This window comes from Emydura macquarii, unplaced genomic scaffold (assembly GCF_026122565.2).
Source record: "Emydura macquarii macquarii isolate MOO-44397 ecotype Brisbane River unplaced genomic scaffold, CSIRO-AGI_Emac_v2 contig_2897, whole genome shotgun sequence".
NCBI classification, from domain to species: Eukaryota; Metazoa; Chordata; order Testudines; family Chelidae; genus Emydura; species Emydura macquarii.
In genome coordinates this window covers 53,358,506-53,367,045 of record NW_027133034.1, presented here as the reverse complement: position 1 = coordinate 53,367,045, position 8,540 = coordinate 53,358,506, and the positions used below count along the sequence as shown (strand labels likewise).

The 8,540-nt window shown below is 41.9% G+C and overlaps 1 long non-coding RNA gene across 2 annotated transcripts in view; it reads left to right on the top strand.

The window, feature by feature from the left end:
- The first annotated feature begins 367 nt into the window (after positions 1 to 367).
- The window catches only part of LOC137167028 (uncharacterized), a 70,315-nt gene continuing 62,142 nt past the window's right edge, over positions 368 to 8,540 (top strand). The window contains exons 1-3 of one of the 2 annotated variants that reach the window (XR_010923932.1): positions 368 to 456; positions 770 to 1,106; positions 7,986 to 8,474. This is a non-coding gene — a long non-coding RNA (uncharacterized lncRNA). Of the gene's footprint in view, positions 457 to 769; positions 1,107 to 7,985; positions 8,475 to 8,540 lie in introns of those variants that run through there. The other variant, XR_010923931.1, reaches the window with a different exon arrangement.

The following is an 8,540-nucleotide window of genomic DNA, read 5'->3' as shown; positions in this document are numbered from 1 at the left end:
CATGTTTTAAAGAAAAAAAATCTTAGAATTTTACATTAAGAAGTGCCAGCACCTGCATGCTTAGGAGTGCAGGGAATGGCCTTGGGGGTAGGGATCTGCTTTTTGCTATCTATAAGAAAATTAGTCTAAATTTGTCCAAGTTATGAGCCTCTGAAAATCTCAGTTCATACATCTCAATAGAGATTTATTAGAGTTTGGCAGCTACATTTTCTGAAGAGTATGTCTTGTGGCGCTATCACCTGTGTTAAAGCCACTCTGACACAGCCACTAAGGGTTTAAGGGATAGGGTAGCTACCTCCCCAGGTGTGGCTAATTGGTTGACCAGCAACAGTTGAGATAAGAGGTTGTTGCAGCCCAACCTGTTGGGATTGGCAGCCAACAAGGCTAAGAGTGACACTGCATTAGTAGCAGACTGCTATTAAGCTGCCCCAGGAGCTGGAGTCTTTGTGGCCTAAGGTGAGACGTATGGGGAGAAAGAGCAGGGGCCCTAGGCAGGAGCTTCTCCTATACTTCATGAGCTAGAGTAGAACTGGACTCCCTAGAGTCCTGTTGCTAGGCCCAGGAAGAATATAATATAGGGATTTGATGATAGCTGGAATCGAACTAGAAGGTTAGGAGAGCAGGTCTTATTTTCAATAGCCCTGAGGCTGAGCATGAGGGGCTGAACTCCCACATAATCACATGCATGGGCAGCAGTGCTGTGACAGCCTGCCCCTAAAGCTCTGGTTGGTGGGGTGAGTGAACAGGAGTGGCCTCTTCATCCTTACAGAGCTCTGGTTGGATAAAGGGATGACAGGTCCTGTTCCAAGCTTTCCTGGGGTGTGACACCACTGAGTGAATGCACTGTGCTGGACACTGAAAGAGCTGGGTGGCAACAACAGCAGCAGCTTCAAGGACCCAGTAGGTTCAGAGTTAGAACGCTGGGCAGAGGAACAGAAGCAGGGAGCAGCCTGAGTGTGTGGCCTTCGCAAGGCACGTGAGGATCAGCCAGAACTCCAAGGGAAGGAGATACCCCAATCTGTGACTGATGGAGTGCTGGTAAAACTGAATGTTTTTACTGCTACGGGTGTTAGAGTGATTTCCGCCTGAGCTCCTCCTCGCTAAAGGTGGGTAGGTGGGGTCATTACCCCCAAACCAAGGGGCGGGAGCAGGAGCGGCCCTACTTCTTTTGTCCTTATCTGTTCAACAGTAGAACCCATCCCCATGCTCATCCCCTCTTTGCCCCCCAAAAGGCCCAGTGGCACAGTGATACGGTGACCACCCTGCTTGCCCACCCCTAGAACCAGCCCTGAGTGGTGGTTTGGAACCATTGCACTGAGCATGCTCCATCCCCTCACCGATCCTATAGGCTGGCCAGCCTGTGCATGCACCACCCCCACAGTAACGGACTATGCCCAATCCAAGGCTGCCAAAGATGAGAAGGACTTTTTTGCTGGCAATTTTTCCTTCTGGCTACCTGGGCTGCTGAGTCTGGCTACCTAAGAGCAGGGTCTCCTCCTCTCTCCCCTGTGGCCTCAGTGTGCACCCTGCTGGTGCTCAGGCAGCATGGGAGGGTGGGGGAGGGGGGAAGGAGGAAGCCCCCTGACTGGAATGCTGGAGGGGGCAGGAGGCATGTGGGGTGTTGCAGGAGCCAAAGGGTGAAAAGGAACAGAGGGGGTAGGAGTTAAATGATGGAGAAAAGCAGAGGGGGCAGAAGCTGATAGGGGTTGAATGGATAGGAGTGGATGTGGGAGTGGGATGTGGTGGTGGATAGAAGTAGGTGGGGGAAGGGGCATGGGTGGGGCAGGGGCTGGTGTGAGCGGGTTAGATAGGAGCAGAGGTGGAAGGGGGCAGGAGTGGGGGTTGAGGTGTTGGATAGGTGCAGATAAGGAGGGAGGGAGGCAGAGGCTAGGGGGCTAGATAGGGGGAGAGGAGGCAAGGTGGGTGGATAGGGGTAGAAGGGGACAGAGACCGGCTAGGGGCAGAAAGGTCTATAACCACTAGATACACTCCTCTCCGGATCCTGGAATTGACTCAGGAGTCCTGGGTCACCACATTCTCCTGCTGCCAGCAAATAGCTGTGACAACTGCTGCCAAACATCCTTCTATGGTGGCTCATCCACATAGAGGAGACCCTTCTTATTCTAGCCGGTTGCTCAGTTATCTCAAGTGACAGAGGTCTGTGCTGTGGATATAAAGGTTCAAACCCTGTTGATGACCCAAGGTGGGGAGCTTCCACATGATAGGATTTCTGGGTTTTTTTTCCAGTTTATTTTTAAAACCAGATATTCTGTTGAGACTATTGTAAAAACACCCATGAGGAAATTAGGTGTTCAGTCTGGATTGGATGGTGTGCATTAAATAAGGCCAGGGGCCACCCTTTGGCTGCAGAGGATAAAGAGAGTCTACCCATTTACTGAATGAGCAGGAGTTCTGTGGAAAAAATACGTGACCTTGTAATTAGACTGAATACTAATGCATACGCATAAGGGACCAGAACTAAGACTGAATGGGCAACCTTTATTCTGGCATCTCGTAACTTTTGAGTGTTTGCCCTTGGTACCTTAACATTCTTTTAACATACACACATTAATTGCCCCCTGCACCCAAAGAAATCCCTCCCTATTCATTGACCCAAATTGTGTGTATATATAATATATGAACTTTTATACATGATACTGATAATCTGTAACTAAAAGAAATATGCCTATCATCATTCTGATAATTTTGCTAGCTTGTTTATCTCTCTTCACCACCCTTTGACTGACTGTCTCTGACTAGACTGAATGCTGTTTGGGGAACGGTTCATGTCTTCCCTTGTGTTTGTACAGGGCCTAACTGTGGTGTACTGAAAACTTAAAATTTTGAGGGATTTGCTGGTCCTGTAGGGAACAGCATGAGGAGAGAGAATTTGCAGCCAGCCAGCCTAGAGTAAGGTGGGGTGAGTTGTGCTGTTCTGTTTTAGGGGGAAGACTGCTTTCTGTCTTTCTGGTTGTGGATTCTTCTGTTGATATTCTGAATTCTAAAAAATAGAATAGTGTTATGCTGGAACCCTCCAGCGAGAGGATTTATGTTTTTATCTAACTTGTGTGTGTGTGTGTGTGTGTGTGCTGTGAACATGATACTAACACAATGGGCTCCAGTTAGAACCTTTGTGTGCTGTCATAGTATAAAAATTAATAAAAATAACCTCTCTGCCTCAATTTTCCTCATCTGTAAAATTGAGATGATGCTTTATCTGCCTTTTGAGTGTGTTGTGAGGCTTATAAGTTAATCTTCATAAAGCGCTTTGAAGATGAAAAGTGCTATATAGTTTATAAGTACCGTATTACCTCGTGGTGCCTTGAGCATAAAAGGCACATCACGTTCTATCTTAACATATCCTATAAACAGCAACTCCTGGCTGATCCTAGACATCCCTAGAAAACACATGTATGGGGACAAAAATAGTCCAAAGACTTTTTTAAGCAAACAAATATAGAAACTATATTTTAAAAACTGACTGTTGTGATCTTTCAGTTCTTTTGATTTGAATATGGATCATTTAAATAGGACCTCAGAGTCTATGGGTCCCCTGTCACCATGACTGAGAAAGAAGCTGGAGTAACACCCAGTGCTTCATAGATGCAAACAGATGTTTTGAAGGTAATAAGGATCAGGGATTATGGGCCAGAGAGCATAAATTCATTTACACGCACTTTCCACCTCCCAAGTACTTATTTACATGTGCTCTCCATTTACCCAGCAGCTCTGCAATGTGCAGCGGATTTATTGATATTTATATAATGCCCATAAGTGTACTGGTATTTTGCAGGAAGGTAAGAACACAGGGCATGGCCCCAAATACTTTAGGCTAACGACCCAATTTTGACATCATTTGACCCGTGTGCTACATCCTTGGTTTAAAGCACTAAATGTGAGTAGGGGTGGCAGAACTGGGCCCTAAAGTGACAACAACTCAAAAAGGGACAAAAAGAAAAGGATGCAAAATACTTTTCCCCTCTTCCTATTTTCTCCTTGTGTGTGTGTGTGTGTGTGTGTGTGTGTGTGTGTGTGTGTAGTTATTTGGCCTGGCCTATTTTGCTCTCTTTGTTCTTAACTCATGTTCTTTTGCCTTTGATTGTCATTTGGAGCTCAGTTGTGCCCACAAAGCACAGCCCTGCATTATGATGAGCAATGCAGAGTCCTGTCGCCTAAGTAGAAGCACCAGGAAGCAGAATGCCTTTTGAAGCTCCTGACTGAATGCAGGCACCACCCTTCTGGGGGGTGCAGCTTACTTCCACTGTGTGCGTGCGTGTGTACATACTTCGGTAAATGGGACTATTTGTGTGAGTAAAGACCACTTCTACTGATGAGCAGGGCTCAGCCTTGCAACCCTCATGTCACTTTAATTGGGAAAATAATGTCTTTAGGAGCAAGCAAAATAATTGGAGCGAAGCAGTGTAAGAAGGAAAGGGACTGCTTTTAAATATCTGATTAGGTAAAACAACCCATCTGCCAACCAAGTCCACGACTTCTGTACTATGTGATCTATTCTTCCCTCTGCTACTCACACACACATCTCTTTTAGTCAATGGATTTGTGTGTGAGTACCCCAGGGCAGAATGTAGCCCTTTACATGTTCAGCTAATAGCAGTTGTTTTCTAAGGTTTTCCAATCATAAGTGAACTTGAGAACTTTCTATTGTAGCAAATTAATTACTGTATGTTTCTTTACTTCTCTATTGCACTGGATCAGAACTGTTCCACTGTGCGTCATGAACCCAGTAGCACTCTAGTCCATGTGGTATGAGCCTGTGGTTTCAGGATGAAAGTCCCAGCTGTGTTGTTACTATGTTTCAAGTGAGCATGGTGTGTACACTGCTGAAAGCCATGAAATGTAGATATGGACACACACATTCATTTTTACACTAGTGATTTTGGTGAAAATCTATGCCTAAGAGACCTTAAAAAGAGTAATGCAAGGCTGTATAGAGTAAAAGGAAAAGGTGGAGAAGTTTGCTCACCTATCCTATAGTGATGATAATAAGAGATTATTGTGTGACAGCCATGTAACTCCCCTCCTTTTATGAATGTAATGCTTATGCAGAGACTGAATTCTAATTGGAACAAAGATGAATAGTACAGTACAGGGAAATCTATAATGCTCATATGCTCTGTGTATCACCTTAAGTCATTTTCCTCCTCAGATGGTTTTAAGCAGTGAACAGCAACAGTATCACGTACCAGTGTGCAGTTTTATAAAGCTGAAAAAATATTCTTAAAAGCTGAGCTAGAGCTCTTGAACATATTGCTATCCATGAGGTTATGAAGACAGGTTGGGAAAAGAAGACTTTTGAATAGCGGTCCTAGAGATGATAGAAAGGTGGCTATGAAATCATAATATTGCCTTTCAAACTAAATCTCTCTAAATGTGACATTGAAGCCAAAACTATGAAGCGTATAATCAGATGTTAAAATACTAAAAGTAAATCCCCTCTCAGAAGTAAAATTTTGCACTACAGAAGCGTTGGGAAGGAGGTCAGAAGGTATTCCATTCAGTTTCCAGACAATACTTAAACACATAGGTTCAATATTTTAAGACTTGCAGCTTCAGTTTTGATGTTGAAATGGCTACATTTTGTCAAAGTATAAAGATAATAAAATGGTATGGGGATAACTATTAAAAGGATTTTAATCGTTAGACATTTTGACCATTTCCTAACCTTTTCTACAATGGCTGTTGCTAGAAAAGAGCATGGGGTCTGCTGCATGACATTGTGGGATGTCAGCTGATTTCATCTTCAATCTTAGCCCCCACAGCGATGAAGCAGGGCAATCAGAAGACTGTTTGAACAGAGGAAGAGAAAAATATCAAAAGGCAAATTGAAGTCGGTGTGAAAATGAATAGCCTGCAATCTCAAAGTGAGATTACTGGGGTAATGATAACATAGTCATTGCAAAAAAAAGGCTGTTATTTTAAGAAATAGTTTCTCATACCAAAAAAAAAAAAAAAATTGGGGGTGAGGGGGAGATGGGATGGGGAGAGAGAAAGGATGAAGAGATCAGCACCACCAAAGCTGCTACTGTCTGCTGAAGATAAATCTTTCATTATAAAATATTTCTATACCTATCAGCACATTGATAAATGTGTTTCGTATTACAGAATTTTAGCTTTATCCAAAATTTAATAATCTCAATAAACAGAATCACAATTTTAAATGTTAGAGAAATAACAAAGAAACCAAAGGGAAATTTCCAGATTAATAATGTTAGATGCATGGAACTTGTGCTTTGTAATAATTTGTAGAGCTGCACCTGTGGAATATTAAACTACACAGAACATAAAAGATAATTAGGTAACATGAAGGGTTTGATTCTACACCACTGAAGGGAAGAAATTGGCTCGCACAGTCATTAACTCATTCTGTTTTGCCTACCTATCAAAATGTATGACACGCTTACAGCAGCTAGACACAACAGTACAAATTAATGAAGAGAAGAATCCTTCAAATAGTAGTAAACTTTTTTTAAAAAGACAAGAGAAATGTTATTGACCTGATAAATTATTTTGAAGGTATGCAGATTGACTCAGATATGAATTTGGAAAACACATTTATCTGATCTTGTTACCCCAGAATTTGGACCCATGTGATCCTATAGCGGTTTATGTATACTAATGAACCAATCCCAAACCTTAATTCTAAAAAGTGTATAAAAGGAAGTGGACCACCCTAGGAGGTTTACTAGGTGTTTCCATTTAAATATTGGACGACTACCTAGACCTGCCTTCCTCGGTTTACCCTTGGAAGGACACGGATACAGCCCTCGGCTCAAAGGATTGACACTTAGACTGTAATTTCTTTGAAAACAAAAAGTGATAATTCTAATACAATTTAAATTGAAAATCAATGTCACAAATGAAATAAGCTGCTTGGGACAATACAAGACACCATAAACTATATAACCTAATGCAGCACACTATCAAATATAACAAACTCTAAAATTGCAATACAATACTCATAACGCAATACAATATTTCCTTAGCACAAATTATAATGTTATGAATACTTAATTGTGGTGTGGTATGACAAACATAGAATGTTGCAGCATACAATATAACACAGAGGGAGAAAGAAACCCTGCATACATATCTATAAAGCCTTAATACAACATTAAAATACCAAATTTATTACAACATACAATTCCTTTACATATGTATATAGTAATGTTACAATAACACATTTAATAATAGTGCTACAAGCTAACATTCTATGAGTGTTGATCAGACAGTCATAAAATTGGTGGGGTAGGAGGTCATTCAAACTCAAGCATCCAGCTTTATTTACAATCAGACTCATAGATTCTTTATTTTTAGAAGAGTCACACTTACTCTCCTTCTTAGTCAAATTCCTCTGTCTCATCTCAGGTCCTTCTGTTCTGTCAAGTTGCTGATGCTATGTTCTGGTGTCACTGTTGCTGATGTTGCTCTAGATGTCCTCTCCTGCTCCTCTGATCACCTCCACTCAAGCCTGTCAGCTCTCTGCCTTATATATGATTGTCTTCCCTTTCATGATTAGTTGCTTTCTTAAAGTCAATCAACAGCATCTTCCCCTCCCAGGGGTGATATCATTTTTGACCAGTCAATTTCTAATGCTGATTAGTTTTACTTGATTATTCAAACTTGGGCCTCCTTGCAATCCTCCTTCCTACCTAACTGACCCCTCCCTTCAGGTATTAGGAGTGACTTCTATATCACCCTGGTTTACCTTTCTGCTATTGGTCAGTTTCTTAACACCTCCATTTTGTTTCTCTCTCTCTTTCAGCATGACATCATTGTGGCCACCATTTTAGATTTCTAGCTGAAACTTGCTCTAAACTATCATTATTTACTACTTATCAAAAGCTTAAAACTAACTATATTTTTATTCATGCCTAATCATTATGATACTGTCACCATCTTTGTGGATTTTATCCGTTCTAGTTTAAATAACAATGTTTTCCTCTCCCTCTCTGTATGCTTTTCAGCTATGTGGCTAAATGCGGTCTCTGGTGCCGATCTGCTTACATGGACTAGAACAACTTAAAAATCTCTTGCACCAATCCTATGGGTGAGATAAACAGCTCTAAGATGAAGACTATGGTTGACAGCTGCTTTGGCCCAATGGAACTTTCTTCAGTAAGAGTAAAGCTTACCAGTATTCGGAGACAGGGCTTTTTCAGGGTCCGAGACTGTGGAATGAACTCCCCCAGGGATTAAAGACCATTGCAAACCTCACACTGCCTTCCACTCCACGTGCTAAGTGCATTTCTTTGACTTTGTTTTCTCTGACAAACATATAACAACATGCAGGTGTACATATAAATCCAAAACACTCCACTCCACCACATGCACTTTCTCCCTGGGGAGAGGATAAGAGAACACACGCATGACAGATCTGTTTAATATTGCTCAAAGAACTACTTTAAGGTGCTCAGATACTACAGTGAGAAATGTGGTATAAGAACCAGTGTGGAATGGAATCACTGTAGATCAGATAAATATATCCTGTCCTCACTACCTTGGTACCAGGTGTTTTACAA